The sequence below is a fragment of the Protopterus annectens genome, chromosome 17.part0 (assembly GCF_019279795.1).
Source record: "Protopterus annectens isolate FY-2018-M chromosome 17.part0, PAN1.0, whole genome shotgun sequence".
NCBI classification, from domain to species: Eukaryota; Metazoa; Chordata; order Ceratodontiformes; family Protopteridae; genus Protopterus; species Protopterus annectens.
Window position 1 is genome coordinate 618,565,205 of NC_056751.1, and position 27,376 is coordinate 618,592,580.

The window sequence follows — 27,376 nt, forward strand, 5'->3', positions numbered from 1 at the left end:
CTCATGATGTCTGGACATACACAGGGCGAACACTGAATGACAGCAGTGAGGCCATGTAAAACCACTCCACTCAGGTCAGGGAGGTAATGGAGTAACAGGTCTTGTGTTGTGATCACTTGTCTAGGAAGTTAGAGGAATGATACATTAATGAGTGGTATTAATGAGTGTATTTTACCAAGTGTGATGCAGGATGGAGAATGCATGGGATTAAACATGGGACTGTCTGTAAAGTCACAGATAGGTAGGTATTAAGGTGGTGTGTGTGTGCGTGTGTGTGTGTGCGTGTGTGTGTGTGTGTGTGTGTGTGTGTGTGTGTGTGTGTGTGTGTGTGCACTGCTATGCAGTGCTGTACAGGTCTTAAAGTGTATTTCTTATTTTCCTCCACAGGTAGCGAGGTGGGTCAGTGTCCCTCCTGCATGCAATCTGATGTTGGTGTCCATACAGAAACTGAAGATGATGATAGTACTGTTGAGGCACAGGTGGGGTTGTCAGGGGCCAAAACAGCACCACCATTTGGCATCCCCCTTTATCCACCCCAACCCCGCACACAGTTTTAGTGCCTATACATACCCCATCACCAGTGGCCATAGCGGAGGGACAACTGGCATTTGGTGGCAGTGCACAGGAGATTGTGGTAACCATTTCTACTGTGTCTGGTCACAGCAGGCATAGCCAGATGTCCGGCATGCCACCACATAGGCAGATGTCCCAGGGTGCTCGTGCTAGGGCCACTGGTCATCATGCCTCTGGTAGACGCACCACAACTGGTACCAGCAGGCGCATGTTTCAGGCTGTCATGGCCATGCAGGCATGTATGAAATGTTACACCAGACATGGTCTGAGGCTTCAGAGGGCTGCTCTCACATCTGCAAGTGACAGCTTCCATGAACTGTCTAGTGCCATCAGTGCTTATACTTAGCTCAAGCATAGATGGCCTGGTGGGATGATGGCTCTCATTGACTGTGGTTTGTCCGTGCTTGAACGTGTGGTGGGAGTGCAGTGATGGCTGCGTTGATGTAGGCCAGCAACACCAACAGCTGGCAGTCAACATGGACATGCTAGGACACCAAAGGGCTCTCATAGTGGCAGTACCAGCCCCTGCACTGCAGGGGGTGTTATCCACACCACACCAGAGCAGACCACGAGCATGTGGTACTGGCCAGTCCCAGGAGCGACCTGGTTGCAGCGGACATCTGTCTTCATCAGGCGAGAGTAGCAAATTGAGGCCTGTACCTGGACATGCCCATGGAACCCCTGGCAGGCACAGTCCACGTGTCTGTGGCCGGAGGCAGTGAACTGCACACCCTGCCAGGTATGGTCTGCAGCTCTCCATAAACACCTGTGTAGGGCAGCCACATGGCATAACTATGTGCATGCATGCCCACACACTATATGAACACACCTAGGGCAACTCCATACCTACACACACCACATTACCACACCCAGTTCAATTCATTACATCCCTCACACACACACATGGTGTCAAATGTATGGCCCACCCTTGGCCTCTGGCAAACCAACAACACACCCTGTGCATATGATGATACCTGCGCCACATCCCTGTCATCCATAACATTGATGCAGGGACAGGCTAATATGGTTGTGATGCACACAGTGAATGTACTACAGTGTACCAAAGCACAGCAGTGTGACATGTTGTCAGGAGTAAAGTTTAATGCATACATGTCAGGTAGTGTAGCCATCCAGCAATGATGAATTAAAGGTGTTAGTAACACTGGTTGATTGTGCTCTCTATAATGTTATCCATTTGTGTTCTAGGTGTACATGTGTCAGCATGAGGATGGTCTGCAGTCATATTCTACAAAGGGGTATGGCACTGTGGTGACACCATGGCTGTGACATATCTGGGGTACAGTTGAACATGCCAAAGGTTTGTATAACAGTTATTGCCTATGCCACATGGACATCTGACCCCCTGGGACATATATAATCTGCAACCTGATGCAGAACCATTCACATACATGCACACTCTTACTTGGAAACACCGGGACTTGACCTCTATCTAGGTATGTAGTGCTACTGAAGTGTGGCTTTCATTGTACACACCACGCAGCATTTAGGGTGAGGTGTGTTCCAGGTTACATGTTACATGCAGAACATCTCCAGACAGGTACAGTATGCTAATGGGGGATGTAATGGGTGTATATGGACAATGCATAGTGTACATACCTTCATATACACATTAACAGACACATAACAGGCAGACACATGTCCAAGAGACCTGGTCCTATCACTGCTAACTAACTTGACCATGTGTCCAATTTGTTACAGGTAGACTGCACACAGCACATGCATAACTGGGCTGGATTGTTATATCAGTTACCTGTATGGTTGATGGTGACAGTGGTAACCATAAAGTGGTACATGGGACATATACCAGATATACCTTGGTGTAATAACAGTGTACACAGCACCCACATCCCCCAGTGGATACTATATTCCCTGAAACCCATGACAACACTCTGACATGCCCACTGTCACACATTGTCCATGACTGTGTTACATCCAAAGCCCAGGACTGCATTACAACCCATTGTATATCCCAAAAGTGGTACTACAGGGATATGCATCTAATGCACATGCCACAAGCATAGTAGAGTGTTGCATTGTCATGCATCATCTATGGGCAGCAGTAGCACTATCTGTACTACTTTGTGGCAATGGTTATTGTAATAGGAGTATGTGGCCTCATAATGCTGTACCCTACAGATATAGGGACATGCACACATACACAAACTTGCCAGAACTTAATGGGTATCCCATGCCTATAAACCCATTTGTACAACACTGTTGTGCTGCTACTGCAAGGCTTGTGTAGCCGATATGGAGAGGAGCATAAAAGGGTACATGTAATGTCCAATATAGAAGCAGCCAAAACTGACTATGACAATGGGTATTGCGGTGGTTGTGAAGGCCCTCATGGAACTCCCAAGTACAGGTGTGCTAACACACAGACACTGCTATACTCATTAACGCACATGTGCATATGTGTCAGTACAATGGTGCATCGCTGCAGGTGGTCATAGCTGTGTACCTAGCTATTGTCCATGGAGAGATGGTTTGTGTAGGGGATGTGTGTACAGTGGTATCCTGCCACCTGCCATGTGGCAGCAGGCAATCTATCGACAGACACCACTGTGGTGACCCTCAGGGTGAGAGTGACATGCATCAGCCAATCCTTTGGGTACCTCCTGCACATGGCCACTGAGGTGATCAAGTTGACATGTATGTGACATATATTACAACACATGGTTAGTGTCTGTGATGGAGACCTGTACCCAAGCATGTAATGTTGACTGTGGGAGTGTAGTGGAGGTACTCATGGCATGTGGTGCATACAGGGTGTTGTCTCCTATATGTGCCGGTTTTTAAACAGCTGGGCAGAGATGTCAGTGTCAATCAAGCTTAGGTTGCCTCTACATATCCCACCTGGATACCTGCCATCTGCACATCTGTACAGGGATTGACAGTCATCAGCTTGGCAAGTAGCTATGCAGTACGATGAATGACTTGATAGATAGACATTTGACAGCAATATGTATGGCATAACTACATGTTGGAAGTCCTCACAAACATGTGCTGTACAGACAGTAGTCTACAGTTATATTACACATGTCAGATCATTATCTAGTAGGGGATATATCCTGTGACACAGCTCACTCACCAGGGATACAACATGGAGGCCTCAGAGTCCAGCTATGCCTGCAGCTGTTCCTGTTGTCAGTACTACATTTAGCACTCTACTCTTGCCTGGGAAAGCACTGTCAACAGTAGTACCACAATGATGCATTACATGCCAATGTGACAGCATGTACCCTGGGCTACTACCCCTGTATGTAACACATTCACATGAATAACAGTGCTGTACAGGCCTAATATACTTCTGTGTCCCAGACATGACACTTACACCCTTTGCTACTGTAATGACAACACATGGGCACATGTATTGTACATGACATTACATACACTTATTACAGATGTCATTACCCTGCTATGTTATTGGACTGTGTGGTGTGAACTAGTTACCATGTCTAAGCCATGCTTAGCAGGTATCAACATTGCTGCAATATAACAGCTAAGTTGATTTGCGCACTGGTAAGCAAAGCCTATGCTGTGTAAGCACCCATATGTTTACCTGTAGCTTAGCACTGCTTAGCTTCACGCAAACCGACGCAAATGTGCTTAAAGCTGCTTATAACTGCCTTAACCACTCTGTATCTAACAGCCCTTGTTCTGGCCAGCAAATAAATGAACAGCCCTTGAAGGTATTGAACCCAGTATCCTGTACACCATAGTCACAACACTTAACCACTACACAATGACCACTGGAAGGACAGCTGTTGTTTTTTCCAATATATCCATCAATAGATATATTGATTAGTATTGAGCAATTGCCTTTACTTCCATAATTGTGCAGTACTTGTTATTAATATGACTGTTGCATCACATATGTTGTTTATCATAATGTGCAAATATCAGACACATATGGTGAGATACATCTGGGAGGGTATACACAACCGTGATGTTTACACATGACAGGAATATGGATATATACATATGTTGATATATGTCTACATGTACATACACATGTATATTCATACATATGTCTGTATACAAATTTGTATAGTGCATCACATATATGGCCATGTGTAGACATCTTCATATGGGTACCCTTTAAATCATCGAATGTTCATATATATATCTGATCATCAAGACCATATATATATGTTCAGAACATATGTTCACCAGTCTTGATGATCAGAACATCGTATTCAAGGCTGATGAACATTGAAGGTTAAAGTGCCAGGTAAGTTACATTGTGGAATGTTGGGTGTGTATGCAGGGCAGCAAGGTGCCCTGTATGTTGTGTGTGCCATCTGAGTTTTGGCATTGCAGGTAGGGTACGGGAAATCTCCGATTTAGCGCTACTGCATATAGCGGTAAATGGGAGATTTCCCTTACTCCTCTGTAGTGCAGTCTCAGAGTTGGAATATTAAAGCAGGGGTGCAGGGCTTTGCCCCTCCTAACATAGTGTTTGTCATTTTTTTTTTTATGGTTTATTTTGAACTTTTGATGTTCTGAACATCGATGTTCTGGTCTCGATGATCAGAACATCAACATTCTGAACATTCGAAGATTCAAAGTGAATATATATATATATATATATATATATATATATATATATATATATATATATATATATATATATATATATATATATATATATATATATATATATATATATATATATGTACATATATATATGCATGCACATCCTATGTGTACAGATATGCTTATTTATGTAGATATATATGTAGATATCTATAACTAAATGTGCATACATATCTATTCTGATGTACCTATTACTGTCAATATATATGTAGATATCCATAAGTATGTGCATATATATCTCTATCTGTATATGTGTAGACATATATTGCTGTGTATATGTATATATATATATATATATATATATATATATATATATATATATATATATATATATATATATACATATTTATATGTGTATATATCTATATAGATATATGGATAATTATATATACATATATGTTCACTATATGTCCAGAACATGGAGTGGAGTCTTACCTCAGCCTCAACAATCCCAACCAGGTATGTATTGCAGGTTTATATGTAGACTGTTGCTACTGTAATAGGAGCTGACATAACAGACATGTTTTGTGTGGGAGGTCACATCTGCTTTTAACATGTGTGCCATTGGGTACTGACAGACATTCTAAGGACATCATAGTACAGAACCACTGCTAGTACAGTAATGATCTTGTGGACTACAGCAGAGATATGGCCAATAAATCTGGACAGTCTGTCATACGCTGGTCAGTCCAAAGTTATACACAGAACCCCTTAGTGCAAGACATATGGACCAAGCCTGACAATGTGGATGTTAACAGCCATGTAGATGGGTATATTATGAAAATACTGGTATACATTTGCCCCCATATGTTATGCATTCACATACTCCTGTCTGTCCTGACACATAATAACCATGGGTGCAGAGGTCACATAGCCAAATACTACCCACTAGCTAGTGACAGACATCTTTAAAGCAACCCACTGCTTTGTTAAAAATACATGACAGTTATGGTGGCCTGGCAGCAGTACTATCCGGAGATAACATCATACTGGGTAAGTACACTAAGCTGCTAGGCATGTAACAAAGCACTGTGCAGGCTACAGGCAGACTGCCATAACACTGGCCTACATTTCTTATGGGGGAATACACATGCACCTGCACATTTAGCAGGCTGTATGGGCATGTCACAGCACAGAGTAACAGACACCTTTGTGAAAGTGCATAACCACAACCAATGTGAACATAGCCACAGCCACACATGGTAAGCTAGCTTAATATTACAGTATATGGACTGTCTGATCAACATCATCCTGATATGTGCCACTCACACACAAACCCTACATATACTGGGCCACTACACAGTGCGGTCCGATGCCTGTCTGTGATATGGGAAATGTGTGTGTTTGGCCCTAGAAACATGTAAGCTGATAGTATACCATACACTGGAGTAGCATGTAACATCAGACTGAGCTTGACCAAGCTCAATGACATCTACCACAGTCTGTACACAGGCCAAGGTACATATTCGCAATACACACTCTGTCGACAATCACCATTACATACCTCAGTACTCTACACACAACCTCAGAATGCCCAAGTTATGTCCTCAAATATAACTCCTACTATGCATAACATGTGTAGCAGTCTGATATCTCACTGGCTTGTTATCAGATATTAGGCCAATAAATAATGGTGTACAGAACATATGCACCTCTTACTGCATGACATATGTACAAAGTTTGACAGAGTTGTGGCTGGAAGCACAAACACAGGGCCAATATTGACATGTTGCTGTGATAACCTCATACATTTACTGTTGTAATAAGGCTTGTTGTGACATATGTCCTATGAGGGATATGAAATCAGTAACTCTTATGGCTGTCAGTATGTACTGACTGCAATCCTCACGCTATGCTTCTGCAGTTCTCAGATAGGTGCTATGTGAGTAACACAAGAATCAAAAGGCACCACACACTGCCCAGTCTGCAGATGACCCTACATATGAGGGTTTCCTCAAAAACATAGCACTGTCATATCAGGTATTAAAACATGTAGACCAGCCATGTCCACACACGCACACACACACACACACACACACACACACACACACACACACACACACACACACACACACACACACACACACACACACACTGTTAAACCGGCATTACTCCAAATGCAGAATAGCAGCACTTACATTCTGTAGTCATGTCAGGCACATCCCCCTTCTGTGTGTTAGCCTGTTTCCACAGTGTATGTTGTTAGAGGTAAATCCCAAATCCATCTGTGATGCTGTTTGCCAAACACCAGATCTAGGTCCTGCTCACAGTGAATGAAAAGTCCCAACACCAATATGATGTTCCTAGATATTGAAGTGTGTTTCAATGCAATTGGCTATGGGAATGTAACCACAGGTTTTCCACATGCAATTAACTAGATGAGGGCTGCAATTCATGTGGAGACCATTAGCTGATCATGAGCATCACTTACAATACACATGCTGCTGGCTAAGCAAAGCAGGTGTACATCTCCACATCCACCAGAAATAGAGTGAGAGAGGCAGACAGAGGCAAAGATAAGTCAGGGAGGGGTGGGAGAGTAAAACTTAAGCACAGGATAACAATCAGTCAACAGTATGTAATGCAGATCTATAGCCCAGTGTGGCCTCTAAATACACTTTGTACACAATCTCCAGGTAGAAAAGACCTAGGTTGACACAATGGATGGTATCTGTTACATAACAATGCATAACTTAAATCATCACAATCACACTGATGGCAGTAAGCAGTAGGCCAGCAATGTGTATGGTAATGTACATCTGTATACCTTAAGGCAGCTTACTACTGGTAGTCCACACATTTTGTAACACCCTGGGATACCTATGGTGCATACCCCCCATACACTGACTTTCAGGGGCATATAACACTGTTACATACACTGACCTCTAGGCTGCAGAGGTGCACACGTGTAGTGCAGATGATGCCCACATATATATTGTGCATATGTTCTGTACACCATTATTTATTGACATCATACCTGATAACAAGCCAGCCAGATAACAGACTGCTGGATATGTTGTGTGTAGCAGGAGTTGTTTCGGAGGACATTACTTGGACATTCTGCATTTGTGTGTAGAGTACTATGGTTTGTCTATGTAGGGCAGGGGCCTGCAACCTTCACTAACCAAGGAGCCATTTCTGACCCCCCCCCACCCACCAAACTAAATTCATTGGGAGCCACAACAGCTATCTGACTTCTTTAATGAAGACAGCAGAGCATATATGGTTTCATATATAGATATACTATATATAAAATAATGAAGTGTACAAGAAAAATACCTAACATACGTCCATAATTGTGTTCCTGTGTTGGGATTGCTTGATATGTGTGTGTGTGCGTGTGTGCGTGTGTGCGCGCGTGTGTGTGTGTGTGTGTGTGTGTGTGTGTGTGTGTGTGTGTGTGTGTGCGCGCATGTGTGTTTGTGAAGTAGAGTGACCAGTAATCCTCAGAGGTACAGGGAGCCACTACAGCAGGGTGGAAGAGACACATGTGGCTGCAGAGCCATAGGTCACAGGCCCCTGAGTAAGGATGATTTATGACAGTATGTGTATTGTGCTTATGAACCTTGGTCTCTGTAAAGACTGTAGTAGATGCCATTGTTCTTGGTCCTGTTCTATCTGATGTTACATGCTGCTCCAGTGTATGGTGACCTATTTGCTCACATGTCTGTAGGGCCAGACACACACGTGTCCCATACCACAGACAGTCATCGGACCACACTATGCCATGACCAGTTTATGTAGGGTTAGTGTGTAAGTTGTACATATGAGGTTGGTGTTTATCAGACAGTTGTTATAGTGTCATATTAAGCTTGTGTATCATATGTGACTGTGGCTGCGTTGACACTGGATGTGGGTATGCATTTTCCCACAGGTGCCTGCTATACTGTTCTGTGACCTGTGTGTCGAGCCCACTATAATCGCCGGTACATGTGTATTCCCCCATACAATAAGTAGTCAAGTGTTGTGCCAGTCTGCCTGTATTTTGCCCAGTGCTTTGCGACATGCCTAGCAGCCTAGTGTAATTACCCAGTGTGCTATTATGTCCAGTTATTTGCAAGACATACTGCTGCCAGGCCAGCATAACTGTTGTGTATTTCTGACAAAGCAGTGGTATACTGTACAGATGTATGTCAATATCTGCTGGATAGTATGTGGCCATGTGAACTCAGCACCACCAGGTATTATGTGTCAGGACAGACTGGCGTGTGTGCGTGCATACAGTGTGTGGGCATATGTACTTCAGTATTGTCATGATATATCCCTATGTACATGGCTAGTAACATCCACATTCAGAGGCATGGTCCACATGTCTCACATGAAGGGGACATGTGTACACTTTTGGACCAACCACAAAGTGCCAGACTGTCCACATATATTGGTCATATCCCTGCTGTAGTCCACAAGATCATTACTGTGCTAGCGGTGGTACTGTACTATGATGGCCTTAGGATGTCTGTCCATAGCCAGTGGTGCACATGTCTACAGCAGATGTGACCTCCCACACCCAATATGGCTTAAGTCAACCCCTATGACAGTAGCAACAGTCTACATATATACTTGCAATACATCCATGACATCTCCTTGCACTAAGGGGTCGGGGCTATTGGTGCTGAGGTAGGACTCCACTCCATGTTCTGGATATATGGTAAACATATATATGTACATATTTGTCCATATATTTATATAGATATATGCACATATACATATCCGCATGCATATATGGACATATACATATCCACATACATATATGGAGATATATATGTACATATATATATATATATATATATATATATATATATATATATATATATATATATATATATATATATATATATATATATATATCTATATATATATATAAACACTCACACATATACATATACACAGCAATGACTTCAACAATTAGCTAAGCTTCTGATGTCATCCAAAGGGGATCCAGTATCTGTCTGCCTGGGATGACATGATTGACAAACCATGATGCTTTGCCAGAGATGGTCTGCACCTGTTGCCCCTGGGATTCAGGTTACTGGCTACAGCTCTTGCCACCCCCATAGTCCCTTATCTAGGCAAGGTTCAAAGGACAAAACCACCACTGTAACAGATACAAGCATGCATAACTGAAGGTAATACTACTCAATGCTAGAAGTCTAAACCTACAAAGGCACTCTCTTGAGGCACACCTAAAAATGGGGAACATCAATATCTGTGCAGTAAATGGGACCTGATTCAATGCTCCAGAGAGCACACCTCTAATACCAGGCTACAACTCTTATCACATGTTTTGGGCACCAGAACAAGACCACAACACAACAGGTGGAGGAGTGTCTATATTCACCAAGGTTATTCACACTTCCAGCCTAGTTCCCAACACAATGCATATGAAATCTCCAGATGCAACTAACTCTAGGTAAGACTGAAATCCAAATTGTGGCTTGCTACAGATCCCCCACCATGGCCCAAGATTCTCACTAAACCTCTATAAACATACTGGAAAATATTAAGATACAACCAAACACCATAATACTTGGTGATTTCAACTACTCTGCCATTAAATGGGAGAACTACTCGGTTACCAACACCTTTTGCCAATGGTTCCTAGAATTCATACATTCCAACCCCCTGGATCAACTAATCCATTGTCCAACCAGGGGCTCCAATATCCTAGACCTGGTCATTACCAACATGGGAGAAAGATGCTCCACACGAGTGGTCACCCCCCTCATTGTTCAGGTCTGATCATAAATTAATCACCGTTGATATCCACATCCCACCCCCACCCGCCAGTAAGGAATCCTCCATAAAACCCTCTCCAAAGTTTATCATAATGTGCAAATATCAGATACTTATGGTGAGATACATCTGGGAGGGTATACACAACCGTGATGTTTACACATGACAGGAATATGGATATATACATATACATATGTTGATATATGTCTACATGTACATACACATATATATTCATACATATGTCTGTATACAAATCTGTATAGTACATCACATATATGGCCATGTGTAGACCTCTTCATATAGATATAGATATATATATATATATATATATATATATATATATATATATATATATATATATATATATATATAGGTACCGTTTAAATCATCGAATGTTCAGAACATCAAAGTTCTGATCATCGAGACCAGAACATCGATGTTCAGAACATTGAAGGTTTAAAGTGGAAATGCCAGGTAAGTTAGATTGTGGAATGTTGGGTGTGTATGCAGGGCAGCAAGGTGCCCTGCATGTTGTGTGTGCCATCTGAGTGTTGGCATTGCAGGGTACAGGAAATCTCCCATTTACCGCTACTGCATATAGCGGTAAATTGGAGATTTCCCTTGCCCCTCTGTAGTGCGGTCTCGGAGTTGGAATATTAAAGCGGGTGGGGGGGTGCATAGTGTTTGTCATTTTTTTTTTTTTTTTTTTTTTTTATGGTTTATTTTGAACTTTTGATGTTCTGAACATCGATGTTCTGGTCTCAATGATCAGAACGTCAACATTCTGAACATTCGATGATTCAAAGTGAATATATATATATATATATATATATATATATATATATATATATATATATATATATATATATATATATACACATACATATATATATATATATATATATATGTGTACATATAGCTATATATGTATGCACATCCTATGTGTACAGATATGCTTATTTATGTAGATATATATATGTAGATATCTATAACTAAATGTGCATACATATCTATTCTGATGTACCTATTACTGTCAATATATATGTAGATATCCATAAATATATGTGCATATATATCTCTATCTGTATATGTGTAGACATATATTGCTGTGTATATGTATATATATATATATATATATATATATATATATATATATATATATATATATATATATATATATACATATACATATACATATTTATATGTGTATATATCTATATAGATATATGGATAATTATATATACATATATGTTCATCATATGTCCAGAACATGGAGTGGAGTCCTACCTCAGCCTCAATAGTCCCAACCAGGTATGTATTGCAGGTTTATATGCAGACTGTTGCTACTGTAACAGGAGCTGACATAACACACATGTTGTGTGTGGGAGGTCACATCTGCTTTTAACATGTGTGCCATTGGGTACTGACAGACATCCTAAGGACATCATAGTACAGTACCACTGCTAGTACAGTAATGATCTTGTGGACTACAGCAGAGATATGGTCAATAAATCTGGACAGTCTGTCATATGCTGGTCAGTCCAAAGTTATACACAGAACCCCTTAGTGCAAGACATGTGGACCAAGCCTGACAATGTGGATGTTAACAGCCATGTAGATGGGTATATTATGGAAATACTGGAATACATTTGCCCCCATATGTTATGCATTCACACACTCCTGTCTGTCCTGACACATAATAACCATGGGTGCAGAGGTCACATGGCCAAATACTACCCACTAGCTAGTGACAGACATCTTTAAAGCATCCCACTGCTTTGTCAAAAATACATGACAGTTATGGTGGCCTGGCAGCAGTACTATCCAGAGATAACATCACACTGGGTAAGTACACTAAGCTGCTAGGCATGTAACAAAGCACTGTGCAGGCTACAGGCAGACTGCCATAACACTGGCCTACATTTCTTATGGGGGAATACACATGCACCTGCAAATATAGCAGGCTGTATGTGCATGTCACAGCACAGAGTAACAGACACCTGTGTGAAAGTGCATAACTACAACCAATGTGAACATAGCCACAGCCACATATGGTAAGCTAGCTTAATATTACAGTATATGGACTGTCTGATCAACATCATCCTGATATGTGCCACTCACACACTAACCCTACATATACTGGGCCACTACACAGTGTGGTCCGATGCGTGTCTGTGATATGGGACATGTGTGTGTTTGGCCCTAGAAACATGTAAGCTGATAGGATACCATACACTGGAGTAGCATGTAACATCAGACAGAGCTTGACCAAGCTCAATGACATCTACCACAGTCTGTACACAGGCCAAAGTACATAATCGCAAAACACACTCTGTCGACAATCACCATAACATACCTCAGTAATCTACACACAACCTCAGAATGCCCAAGTTATGTCCTCAAATATAACCCTTACTATACATAACATGTGTAGCAGTCTGATATCTCACTGGCTTGTTATCAGATATTAGGTCAATAAATAATGGTGTACAGAACATGTGCACCTCTTACTGCATGACATATGTACAAAGTTTGACAGAGTTGTGGCTGGAAGCACAAACACAGGGCCAATATTGACATGTTGCTGTGATAACCTCATACATTTACTGTTGTAATAAGGTTTGTTGTGACATATGTCCTATGAGGGATATGAAATCAGTAACTCTCATGGCTGTCAGTATGTACTGACTGCAATCCTCACACTATGCTTCTGCAGTTCTCAGATAGGTGCTATGTGAGTAACACAAGAATTAAAAGGCACCACACACTGCCCAGTCTGCAGATGACCGTACAGATGAGGGTTTCCTCAAAAACATAGCACTGTCATATCAGGTATTAAAACATGTAGACCAGCCATGTCCACACACACACACACACTGTTAAACCAGCATTACTCCAAATGCAGAATAGCAGCACTTACATTCTGTAGTCATGCCAGGCACACCCCCTTCTGTGTGTTAGCCTGTTTCCACAGTGTATGTTGTTAGAGGTACATCCCAAATCCATTTGTGATGCTGTTTGCCAAACACAAGATCTAAGTCCTGCTCACAGTGAATGAAAAGTCCCAACACCAATATGATGTTCCTAGATATTGAAGTGTGTTTCAATGCAATTGGCTATGGGAATGTAACCACAGCTGTTCCACATGCAATTAACTAGATGAGGGCTGCAATTCATGTGGAGACCATTAGCTGATCATGAGCATCACTTACAATACACATGCTGCTGGATAAGCAAAGCAGGTGTACATCTCCACATCCACCAGAAATGGAGTGAGAGAGGCAGACAGAGGCAAAGATAAGTCAGGGAGGGGTGGGAGAGTAAAACTTAAGCACAGGATAACAATCAATCAGCAGTATGTAATGCATATGTATAGCCCAGTGTGGCCTCTAAATACACTTTGTACGCAATCCCCAGGTGGAAAAGACCTAGGCTGACACAATGGGAGGTATCTGTAAAATAATGCATAACTGAAATCATCACAATCACACTGATGGCAGTAAGCAGTAGGCCAGCAATGTGTATGGTAATGTACATCTGTATACCTTAAGGCAGCTTACTACTGGTAGTCCACACATGTTGTAACACCCTGGGATACTTATGGTGCATACCCCCCATACACTGACTTTCAGGGACATATAACACTGTTACATTCACTGACCTCTAGGCTGCAGAGGTGCACACATGTGTAGTGCAGATGATGCCCACATATATATTGTGCATATGTTCTGTACACCATTATTTATTGACATCATACCTGATAACAAGCCAGTCAGATAACAGACTGCTGGACATGTTGTGTGTAGTAGGAGTTGTTTCGGAGGACATTACTTGGACATTCTGCATTTGTGTGTACAGTACTATGGTTTGTCTATGTAGGGCAGGGGCCTGCAACCTTCACTAACCAAGTAGCCATTTCTGCCCCCCCCACCCACCAAACTAAATTCATTGGGAGCCACAACAGCTATCTGACTTCTTTAATGAAGATAGCAGAGCATATATGGTTTCATATATAGATATACTATATATAAAATAATGAAGTGTACAAGAAAAATACCTAACATATGTCCATAATTGTGTTCCTGTGTTGGGATTGCTTGATCTGCGTGTGTGTGTGTGTGTGTGTGTGTGTGTGTGTGTGTGTGTGTGTGTGTGTGTGTGTGTGTGTGTGTGTTTGTGAAGTAGAGTGACCAGTAATCCTCAGAGGTACATGGAGCCACTACAGCAGGGTGGAAGAGACACATGTGGCTCCAGTGCCACAGGTCACAGGCCCCTGAGTAAGGATGATTGACGACAATATGTGTGTTGTGCTTACGAGCCTTGGGCTCTGTAAAGACTGTAGTAGATGCCATTGTTCTTGATCCTGTTCTATCTGATGTTACATGCTGCTCCAGTGTATGTTACCCTATTGGCTCACATGTCTGTAGGGCCAGACACACACGTGTCTCATACCACAGACAGCCATCAGACCACACTATGCCATGACCAGTTTATGTAGGGTTAGTGTGTGAGTGGCACATATGAGGATGGTGTTTATCACAGTCGTTATAGTGTCATATTAAGCTTGTGTATCATATGTGGCTGTGGCTGCGTTGACACTGGATGTGGGTATGCATTTTCTCACAGGTGCCTGCTATACTGTTCTGTGACCTGTGTGTCGAGCCCGCTATAATCACCGGTACATTGTGTATTCTCCCATACAATAAGTAGTCCAGTGTTGTGCCAGTCTGCCTGTATTTTGCCCAGTGCTTTGTGACATGCCTAGCAGCCTAGTGTAATTACCCAGTGTGCTGTTATGTCCAGTTATTTGCAAGACATACTGCTGCCAGGCCAGCATAACTGTTGTGCATTTCTGACAAAGCAGTGGTATACTGTACAGATGTATGTCACTATCTGCTGGATAGCATGTGGCCATGTGAACTCAGCACCACCGGGTATTATGTGTCAGGACAGACTGGCGTGTGTGCGTGCATACAGTGTGTGGGCATATGTACTTCAGTATTGTCATGATATATCCCTATGTACATGTCTAGTAACATCCACATTCAGAGGCATGGTCCACATGTCTCACATGAAGGGGACATGTGTACACTTTTGGACCAACCACAGAGTGCCAGATGGTCCACATATATTGGTCATATCCCTGCTGTAGTCCACAAGATCATTAATGTGCTAGCAGTGGTACTGTACTATGATGCCCTTAGGATGTATGCCCATAGCCAGTGGTGCACATGTATACAGCAGATGTGACCTCCCACACCCAATATGACTGTTAAGTCAACCCCTATGACAGTAGCAACAGTCTACATATATACTTGCAATACATCCATGACATCTCCTTGCACTAAGGGGTCTGGGCTATTGGTGCTGAGGTAGGACTCCACTCCATGCTCTGGATATATGGTAAACATATATATGTACATATTTGTCCATATATTTATATAGATATATGCACATATACATATCCACATGCATATATGGACATATACATATCCACATACATATATTGAGATATATATTTATATATATATATATCTATATATATATCTATATATATATCTATATATATATATATATATATATATATATATATATATATATAAAAAACGCTCACACATATACATATACACAGCAATGACTTCAACAATTAGCTAAGCTTCTGATGTCATCCAAAGGGGATCCAGTATCTGTCTGCCTGGGATGACATGATTGACAAACCACGATGCTTTGCCACAGATGGTCTGCACCTGTTGCCCCTGGGATTCAGGTTACTGGCTACAGCTCTTGCCACCCCCATAGTCCCTTATCTAGGCAAGGTTCAAAGGACAAAACCACCACTGTAACAGATACAAGCATGCATAACTGAAGGTAATGCTACTCAATGCTAGAAGTCTAAACCTACAAAGGCACTCTCTTGAGGCACACCTAAAAATGGGGAACATCGATATCTGTGCAGTAAATGAGACCTGGTTCAATGCTCCAGAGAGCACACCTCTAATACCAGGCTACAACTCTTATCACATGTTTTGGGTACCAGAACAAGACCACAACACAACAGGTGGAGGAGTGTCTATATTCACCAAGGTTATTCACACTTCCAGCCTAGTTTCCAACACAATGCATATGAAATCTCCAGATGCAACTTTTCAAGAAACCATATTTTTACAGAAGGATGGCGTAGCCATGGGCACATCGTGTGCTAATAGTTACGCCAACCTGGTGATGGCCAGGTGGGAAAATGTTCACCTACTTAACCATCCACTTTTCAATGAATTTGTTGGTATGTATTGCCGCTTTGTAGATGACCTCTTCCTTATATGGTTGGGTGATGAACCCTCTTTAAAGAATTTCGTTTCTTATTTGGATAACACCACCGATTTTTTAAAATTCACCATGAATTTTTCAGATGAAACTATACCTTATTTGGACGTGGAAGTATTTAGGATGTCCAATGGCCTTATTAATACTACAATTCACAGGAAAGCTTGCCAAAGGAACAACATATTACACAGAAGTAGTATGCATCCTGCACATGTGTTTCAAAATGTCCTTAAAGGACAATTCATGAGAGTATCAAGGTTGAACCCACAACAGGAATTCTTTGATAAAGGAATAGAGGACATGAAGGATAGATTTCTAGAAAGAGGCTATAAAGAAAAGGAAATATTAAAGATGGCCAAAACTGTGGAATGTTTAAGAACGAGTTCTGCTAAACCTTATTTTATGGCACATGAAAGTAATATGAAGAGTCCGAAACCTTTAAATTCTGAAATCAGAACCAATCTTACTTTCAGTAAAATGAATTTGGATGTGAGAAAAACCCTGGATAGACACTGGGGAATACTGAAATCAGATAGGGATGTTAGTGAGGTAGTAGGACCAGCACCACGTATAACCTACAAGAACCATCAGAATTTAAGAAACATTTTATGCAGACCCAAACATCTGGGGAAAAGTAGATCAATAAATGATAGAAACACTTTACCCTGTGGTCATTGTAAGCAATGCATCCACATTAATAAAGATACCACTTTTGAACATCCTGTCACGAGACGTACTTATAACTTCAGAACTAACACGAACTGTGAAAGTAAGAATGTGGTATACATGGCTACCTGTACATCCTGCAACAGTTATTACATTGGGGAAACGAACAGATCACTTAAGGAAAGAGTTAGGGAACATATTTACCATATCAGGGTAGGCACTAAGACAAATGCCCTAGCTAGACACAACACAGCAGCAGGCACCAATCATAATTTTAAGTTTTGTGTTATTGAACAAGTTAGTGTAGGTTTTAGAGGAGGCGATCTAATTAACAAAACCTTAGAACAAGAGACACGGTGGATTATAAGACTAAGGTCTGATAGGTCACCAGGGCTTAATGACAAAGTGCAACTTAAACCATTTTTGAGAAGTAGAAGACTACGAAGATGACTTTACCCACCCTTTCTAAACAGTGTAGTTAGGTATTTAATTCCAACTTTATGTTTTGATGTTCCACCTATAGTATATCAGGGTAAGGGTAAGCCTTACATAACTATTTTCATAGCATTAGTATTTTGAGCCATATAGTTACAAGTATATAGGTTCTTAGTTTCATTTCCATGGACTACTGGACCTTTGGGTATGTTCGGTATTCTTCTTTCAGCTTATATCGGAGCCCATGCTAGACTTACCTGTATGTTTCCCATATATACAGAGTTAGTTGCTTGTTTCACTAGTTAGGGACCCTATCTTCCCTGGAGCCTTATACTTAGGAAACATTATATGTACACTTTCTTCGTGCCTTTTTCATGCTTTATTGTGTGAATTTTGATGTGCTACGCCCAACCTTCCTATGTTTATCTTGCATATTAATGCCATTTTTGCTATCTCTTGCGAACATATTAATAACTATCTTTACAAGTATGCACATGTTTTAACTTGTAACAGCTTGTGATCGTTTTTCCTTTTAGGACATAATCGTGCGTATATATTTGTGTTCTTGATGCATGATACAACACGAATATAGGTTCACTTTCATTTTTTAGTCATTTTTTAGTAATTTAAACACTGTTTCTGATGTTAGTTAATTAGATGCTTAAAACGTGCTTACCGCACGTTGTGTTACTGATGTGTAAGAGGTTAGGTTGTACCTGACGGTATACACAGCTCCTGTAGCACACGGCTTTCTACAACTTGCAAACAGTTTGTTTTGTTTGCGATCCAAGAGGTTCTTATTTGTGTATTTTTAATTTTGGACAACTGTCTTTCACAGATATGAAGAGGTTTGACTCCTTGATGAGGGACATTACGAAATACACTATACTTACTCTGTTACATTGATGGAAAGGTACGCAAACACTTTCTGTGTAGCGTTTTCACTATATCAGGTGTTTAAATGATATATGTTAAGTTGCTTTGAAGACACTTCTTTATAATTCTTACTATAGATGCTACAGAATGAAATGCGCTTTATACGCAGTTTATCCGTGGATTTTAATGTTTACTATACCAAGAGTAGATAGAATGTTAGGGTTTTCAATGGATGTAGTAACAATTTTTTAATGAATGTAGCTATGGTATTTGATCAAGCATAATGCTGCATATGTTTTAGAATATATCAGGTTCCATGCATTTTTTATCTAATTGTAAGGGCGTTCTGTTTATTGAGTATGTATTTTGATGGAAGCTTTCTTTCTTAACAATGTTGCATTCAGTGATGCAGTTAACGATGTCAACATTTTTGAGTTTCTGTGTTTTTAAGACTAGTTAACATGTGACGAATTAATTTGTATTGTCCAATAGAAAGCATAAGCATGGTTTTTAAAAATGATTCACACAGTTTTATTCACTGTTTTAAGAGTCTGAAGAAGCCTTTGGCGAAAGCGCTTACTCGTTGGAATAAACTTTACCATTTTTTATGAACACATTTTGCTTGAAGTTCCTTTGAATTTCTGCTTTTCGTTTTATTGCCATTGGAGGGTTACACACTTGGTATTTGGATTACTATCACTAAGTAAGACTGCAATCCAAATTGTGGCTTGCTACAGATCCCCCACCATGGCCCAAGATTCTCACTAAACCTCTATAAACATACTGGAAAATATTAAGATACAATCAAACACCATAATACTTGGTGATTTCAACTATCCTGCCATTAAATGGGAGAACTACTCGGTTACCAACACCTTTTCCAATGGTTCCTAGAATTCATACATTCCAACCCCCTGGATCAACTAATCCATTGTCCAACCAGGGGCTCCAATATCCTTGACCTGGTCATTACCAACATGGGAGAAAGATGCTCCACACGAGTGGTCACCCCCCTCATTGTTCAGGTCTGACCATAAATTAATCACCGTTGATATCCACATCCTACCCCCACCCACCAGTAAGGAATCCTCCATAAAAATCTCTCCAAAGCCAACGTCATGCTTCTCAAGTCAGAAGTGACAAACTTCATGACATCTATGGAGACAGGAGCTGAAAGTACAACTGGTGAATCCTACACTAAGGCACTGTATGAGCACATCCACTCGTGCATGAATTGTGCCATCCCAAATATAACCAAGACGCTCGCCTCCAAAAATGGAAGCCAATCTGGTGCTCCACTGCCATAAACATACTATACAACAGAAGGAAGACACTGTTGAAAAAAAAAGGATAATCCCAGACTGCAAACAGCTCCCTTACCAGCCTTGGTAAGAAGCTGAGATCTCTCATAAAATCCTCCAAAACTTGTTACATAAATAAAATTGCAAAAGATTCCAAAGACAACCACAAGGCATTCTATAGTTATGTCCAGAATCTAAACGGCAATGCTCAGAACTGCTCTGAGCTACAACAGAATGGCATTAAATATACTGATTCCAAGTAATTTGCCAGTATCATGGCAGATCGATTTAGTGCCATATTCACCCTCCTCTCACCCCCTAAAGGGCCCATCTCAGTACCAAAAGATTGGCAAATGCCAGTAATCATGGCCACACAGGTAGAAACTACACTCTCCACAGCTAGGAATACAGCATTCATGGGACCAGATGACATCTTGGGCTGTGTACTACGAAAATAAACTTGCACCTCACCTAAGTGTCATGTTTAATCATAGCCTCACCTCAGGTATCCACCTTTAATCCCGTGAAGGGGGGTAAAATAGCACTAATTACCAGATATTCCTCATTTGAGCCCCCACCCCCCATTAACAGTGCGTATAGTCAGTTATGTTGTAGTGAGTGGTTCTAGATGTTCCCATGTTGAAATACTATACACATTTCTATCTGTGTATACATATATATATATATATATATATATATATATATATATATATATATATATATATATATATATGTATATGGGTCTACTTCACTTCATCGACATGCCACAAAGCCGACACCCAAAACACCGAGGCCAAAAGACCGACGACGCAGATGATCGACAAGGTGAAATCCTGACAGCCGAAACACCAACATGGGAATGTGTGAGCTCGACTCGGTAAGTGTGCAATAGTGAGGGATTTAGGGTTAGCGTGCGGGAAAGGTGAGTGTGCGGAAGTGTCGGACTTAGGGTTAGGGTGCGGGTAAGTGTGTTATGGTGACAGACTGTAGTTTTAGGGGTGGGTTAAGTGAGTTAGGATTAGGGTGCGGGTAGGGTGAGTGTGCGATAGTGACAGACTTTATGTTTAAGGGTGGGTTAAGTGAGTTAGGGTTAGGGTGCAGGTAGGGTAAGTGTGCAATAGTGACGGACTTTAGGTTTAGGGGTGGGTTAAGTGAGTTAGGGTTAGGGTGCGGGTAGGGTAAGTGTCTTGAGTGTCGGACCTTAGGGTTAGGGTTTGGGTTAAGGTTAGTGCATATACAGTTGTGTGTAATGTGTAGTTTACGTTTTGTGTGTCGGTGTTATGGTGTTCGGTTTTGTGAGTTGACAGTATTGTGTGTTTTCGTTCTTTTGGTCTCGGTGTTTTGGGTGTCAGCTTTGTGGCGTGTCGGTGTAATGAAGTAGATCTATATATATATATATATATATATATATATGTGTGTGTGTGTGTGTGTGTATATATATATATATGTGTGTGTGTGTATGTATATATATATATATATATATATATATATATATATATATATATATATATATTTATATATGTGGAGGTCTACCTGATATTGCCAACAGTCCAGAATGCCGACAACCTCATGGCCGACACCATATGATCGACATTCGGAATGCCGACAATGCGGAACCGACATCTCACTAAAGTGCGGAATGGAACGATTTCCATTCCTGCAATGTAGTGCGAGGTCAGAGTTGGTATATTAAAGTTACGGGGGGTGTGAGAATGTGTAGCCCTCCCGGGGGGTTCAAGGGGCATAGCTCCCTTGCTAACAGTTGAAAGGAAATTTTATTTTCCTTCTTCATGGTCTACTTACAATGTCGAGATTTTGGATGTCGGTCATATGGTGTCGGCGACATGGTTGTCGGCATTCTGAAATTTTGTCATTGTGAAGTAGGTCCAGATATGTAAATTTTATTTTCCTTTTTCTTGGTCTACTTACAATGTCGAGATTTTGGATGGCAGTCATATGGTTGTCGGCGTTCTGAAATTTCAGCATTGTGAAGTATGTAAAACCCCTATATATATATATATATATATATATATATATATATATATATATATATATATTTTTTTTTTTTTTTGAGTCATACATATATATATATATATATATATATATATGTTGTTACCTGTTGTTTGTCTTTTCGACTTTTCCCAGTTAGGTGTCGCCACAGCAGAACTCCAGTCTGCTAATGATTGGCAGTTGATTTTTATGGTGCAAAGTTGCCAGCCTAACACCCAACATTCAACAAAGGCACACCCATTCACGCATGTCTTTTGAACACCACTCAACTGTGTGGAAGACATGCAGACTCCACACAGAAGGCACTCCAGCCAAGAATCGAACAGGAGAACCTCTTGCTGTGAGGCAACAATGCTACCACTGCACCACCGCGGCTTCAAATTGCTATGGATGATCTCAGAATTGAAGTCAGTAACTAGGGACAATACATTTGTGTTTCAGACTTCAATTCCTTCAAAATATGTGTAGTAATACATATAACTGTTTAACTCCAAATGTTTTAAGTGTATAAGAACAATATTAGAAATATATCCCTATTTGTACCCACATTTTGGCACACTTTGTCGAGAATTCTTGCATTACGAGGTTGTGTGGTATATTACTACATTTCCTGTGCTGTTGAATGATTGTGCTGGATGATATGGTAGTGAAAACAGCAGGGTTGTGTATGTCTGCTATGGCTTAGTCGTAACTCACTTTGGCTATTGTATGCAGGGTCTTGGTTTGAGCCTTGCAGAGGCTGTTTATTTTGTTGCTGGGCATAACACGGGCCATTTGATACAGCATGATTAAGGCACTTTAAAGCAGTTGTAAGCGGGTTTGCGGGTAAACACTGCTAACTTCTGGTTACAGTTTCTTATACTCAGTTAGCTTCTGAATTGCTTAACCTGTGTAAGCATTGCTTATCCTCATGCAAACAAGCTTAAACCCACTTACAGCTGCTTAAAAGTGCTTACTCCCGCTTACCCCCGTGCTAATTCCTTTAAAAGAAAACAAAAAGAGGTTGATAGGAAAGTGGTGAAAATAAAGGGCACAAAGAGGGGGAAACAGTAGGGAAAATAGCCAGGTATGTGCAGGAGGGTGTAGGGAAAGTCTATAGCTGCCCATTTCTTCTACAGCAACATCTGTGCATATACACTAAATTTGGAGGTAGATTCGGACACTCAAACACCTGGGAGAGGGTGAGGACAGCAATAATATGTTGTGATGCCAATTAGGCCAGATTACATGTGTCCAGTGGACACGTGTGTAAAATTGACAGGTATGTATGGGCCGAGATTTTTTTGTGGGAACAGATTGCCCTTTTTTTCAGATGAGAGTGGGATGTTGGGGAGGGTTAGTAGGTATATTTGGGGAGGTAGGTTGGGTAGGTTAACAGACAAGACAAACAAGATGCATACAGGGGTGGTATATATGTAACATGTGGGGGGTAAAATTTTGATGTGGAGGGGTGTTTGGAAATCGGAAGCACTCAATCCCCCTAGGGGTAACAGAGGGACTGAGGTCCCCACAAATGGCCAGCCACCACTGCAACCTAACAGCCTCGAAGTTGGCTGTGCTGGGAGCTAAGTCTCAGAACCAGGCTGACTCTCTATTCACAATATGTGGTCATCAAGCTGGTATAGAAGATCACCAAACTGCTGGTTGATTTCTCTATGCACCACGACCCCGACCTGGCGACAGGTGACAGGTGCCTGTCCGCACCCACACCTGGGGTAACAAGCCCCATCCCCTGAGCAGTTCCAACCAAAGGTGGTGCAGGACCAATGGACAGGGAGGTCCCAGGTTGGGCCCCAGACATGCTGGTGCCCATGCCACAGCCAGCTGAGGTGGAACAGGTGGGTCCACTGGGACCAGCCTTCTCAAGCATGCTACAGTGTTCAGATTTCATCATCATATGTGGATTAGTAATACTCAACACATTCCAGGGTTAGGTATAACATCATGCACAGATATTTCCATTAACCCAGACACCAGATATGGAACATTTGCATAGGAAACAGAACACATACATATATGGGACCACAGTGGTAATAACAACAGCTTGCAGGTACACTGACGGCACCATCCCACCAATGTTAGAATAATTCAATATAGCACATGCATGGGAGCCATTAAAATATTTATTAAACAACTGGACATTATCAGAGTCAGTACATACCAATTGGGGTGGGTATGTTGATTATTGTTGGAGATAGGGTGGGGGGAGAGAAAGATGTCAATTAACAATTAGTATTTTCCTGTAGTCCACATTACTTTTGTAGTCAGTGCTGTTCTCTGTACGTTACAAGTCTTACTACACTACCATATAGCCTTAGTTTGGACAGTGATATGGCTGTCATCATCATTGCATATGAACCAGTTTTGCCTGCAGTATACACCTCTTACCTGGTATACCTGTGGAGGGAATGTTTGTTAACACTAACTACCTGTTTCTACACATACTCCCAGATTCCAGCCTGATGTTGTGCACATAGTTATCCAACTCTTTCTGCACAGACTCTGGCCATGTATTGACCACATGCTGGTGTGCCAGGACATATCTAGAATACTGCCCTCTTCCACCTTTAGTGACCTGACACACACACATATACATGCTTTCCTTCACAGATATATTATGTAGCACAGTTTTGGTGACAGTGACCAGTGATACTTTATTATTCAGATAAACTGTAATACTCATAATTCCCTACAATACCAGACTGAACAGTACCAATGCAGGTTATAATGGTCTGTATTTCTCAGCACAGTTTTCAAATCCAACTTACCTGTGGGATCAATGTTTGTTAGCACTCTCTGACTGTTGCCACACAAAGTTCAATATTACACATTAGTATTATGCACATACATCTCATTCTGTTACTGTACACACTCTGGTCACAACCTAACAACATGGTAGTGTCAATAGGACATACTTGAAATGTTACTCTCCTAACAGTTTTGGGGGTTGCTACAGTGACAGGTGTGTTCTCATAGATGTTTGACAATCACTTGTATTCCCTGCTTGCTGGCTAAACATCTGGGATCATCCCACAGACTTACCAGGGAGACAGGCAGCAGATATGGGCCCATATACTGAACTACAGTTGTGGGGTATGATTCTGTATGCAGCCTAATTCCACTTCCAGGATTCAGACCATGGCTGTGTCTGCTACAACTTAAACACTGTCCATCACTGACCATCATGGTCTGCTATATAGATATTGCTGTATATCTTCTTTCTGCTTTCTGTCTTATTAATCCCCTGAGCTTATGCATTCTGACCTTGTATTATAACAATCTTATACAGATTTCATAGACAGTTATATGTTGTAGGACAGTGTGGGCAACAGTGATGTGTAATACCTCATTATTCAGAACAACTGCATCAGTCGCAATGCCATACAATACCACTGTGAACAGTACCGGTACTGGGTATCATTCTTGTATTTCTGGGCACAGTGTTGGTATCTGACAGACCTGTGGGAGGAATGTTTATTAGCACTACCTGAATGTTCCCGCACACAGTACCAGATTCCACATTACTATTATGCACATACATCTCACTCTGTTACTGTACAAACTCTGACCCAGCTTGACATGTTGGGTGTAAATGGGACATACGTGCCTTCTTAGTCACATAAGGTATGGGAGAGCTGCTAATGTGCCAGCTTTGTTCTCATAAATGTGTGTCAATCAGTTGTATTTCCTGTATGCTGCCTATACATCTGGGAATATCCCACTGATTTCCCAGGGGGACAGTTTGAGAGGCAATAGATATGGGCCACTTTAATAGACATTCTAGACATATCTGTACAGTTGTGGGGTATGAATCTGTATGCAGACTACTACCACTGGCAGGATTCAAACCGTGGCTGTGTGTGCTAAAAAAGCAACAGTTCACATCTCAGTTGCATGTGCTATTCAGTTTTTGTTATCTACATTTTTCCGTTTACTGTCTATGTGTCTCACTTGTACTAATTGACCTCTGGGGATTGCACCTGTCATATACAGGCATTCCTACACATTCAATTTATGGTGCATGGTGTGGGTAACAGTGCTTAATACAACAGTACTATTACATGATTGCAAATCTACATTACCATATGATACCAGAATATACACATGTAGTCCAGCAGTTAGACCTGTTTTGTCAGGATATTATACTTTTATTAACATACAAACAATATAAGACTCTTCCGGCCCTATTCTCTAGTGTATGCAGTACTTGACTCGAACAATACAGGTTTTATACAGGCAATTAATTTACTACTACTTTTAGTTTTATTTCCTATGACAGTAAATGTATGAGTATTACTGACCTGTCTCATGTCACAACCTTGCCAGGCGACTGATGTGGGCCTCCTGGTTTGCGGTCCACTCCATTGCAGCTGCAGGGGACATAAGAGGAATATTTAGCCATACCTATCCATGATATACTTGAGCTGGCAATTATTACACACATACTGGGGTGATACTTACACACAGCTGGAACATCCCTGCCACTCTAGCCTCTTGGAGCCACTCCTACAAGAGGTCCCCCTTATGCCTCTTCAGGTCGGCATAGTGGCGCCTGACCTGCTCACCAGTTTGGGGTATGCCAGTGGCACTGGTGAGTTCACTGCCAAGGTGTTCCCAGGCCTCTGCCTTATATTGGGAGACCTGGTACTGGCCCTGCAGCAGTCTCTGATCATGATCTTTGACAAGGAGTCCTGCCATGACCTTGGACTCCTGGATGCACCAGTGTTGGGCCTGAAAGTGCACACCTTCTCCTCTTTCTGCCATAGTGCCTGCAAGGGGAAGCTACAAACAGTTATCAGATGTAGTCTCACCTCTTGAGTTTAAGTAGGGCCACTTTACCA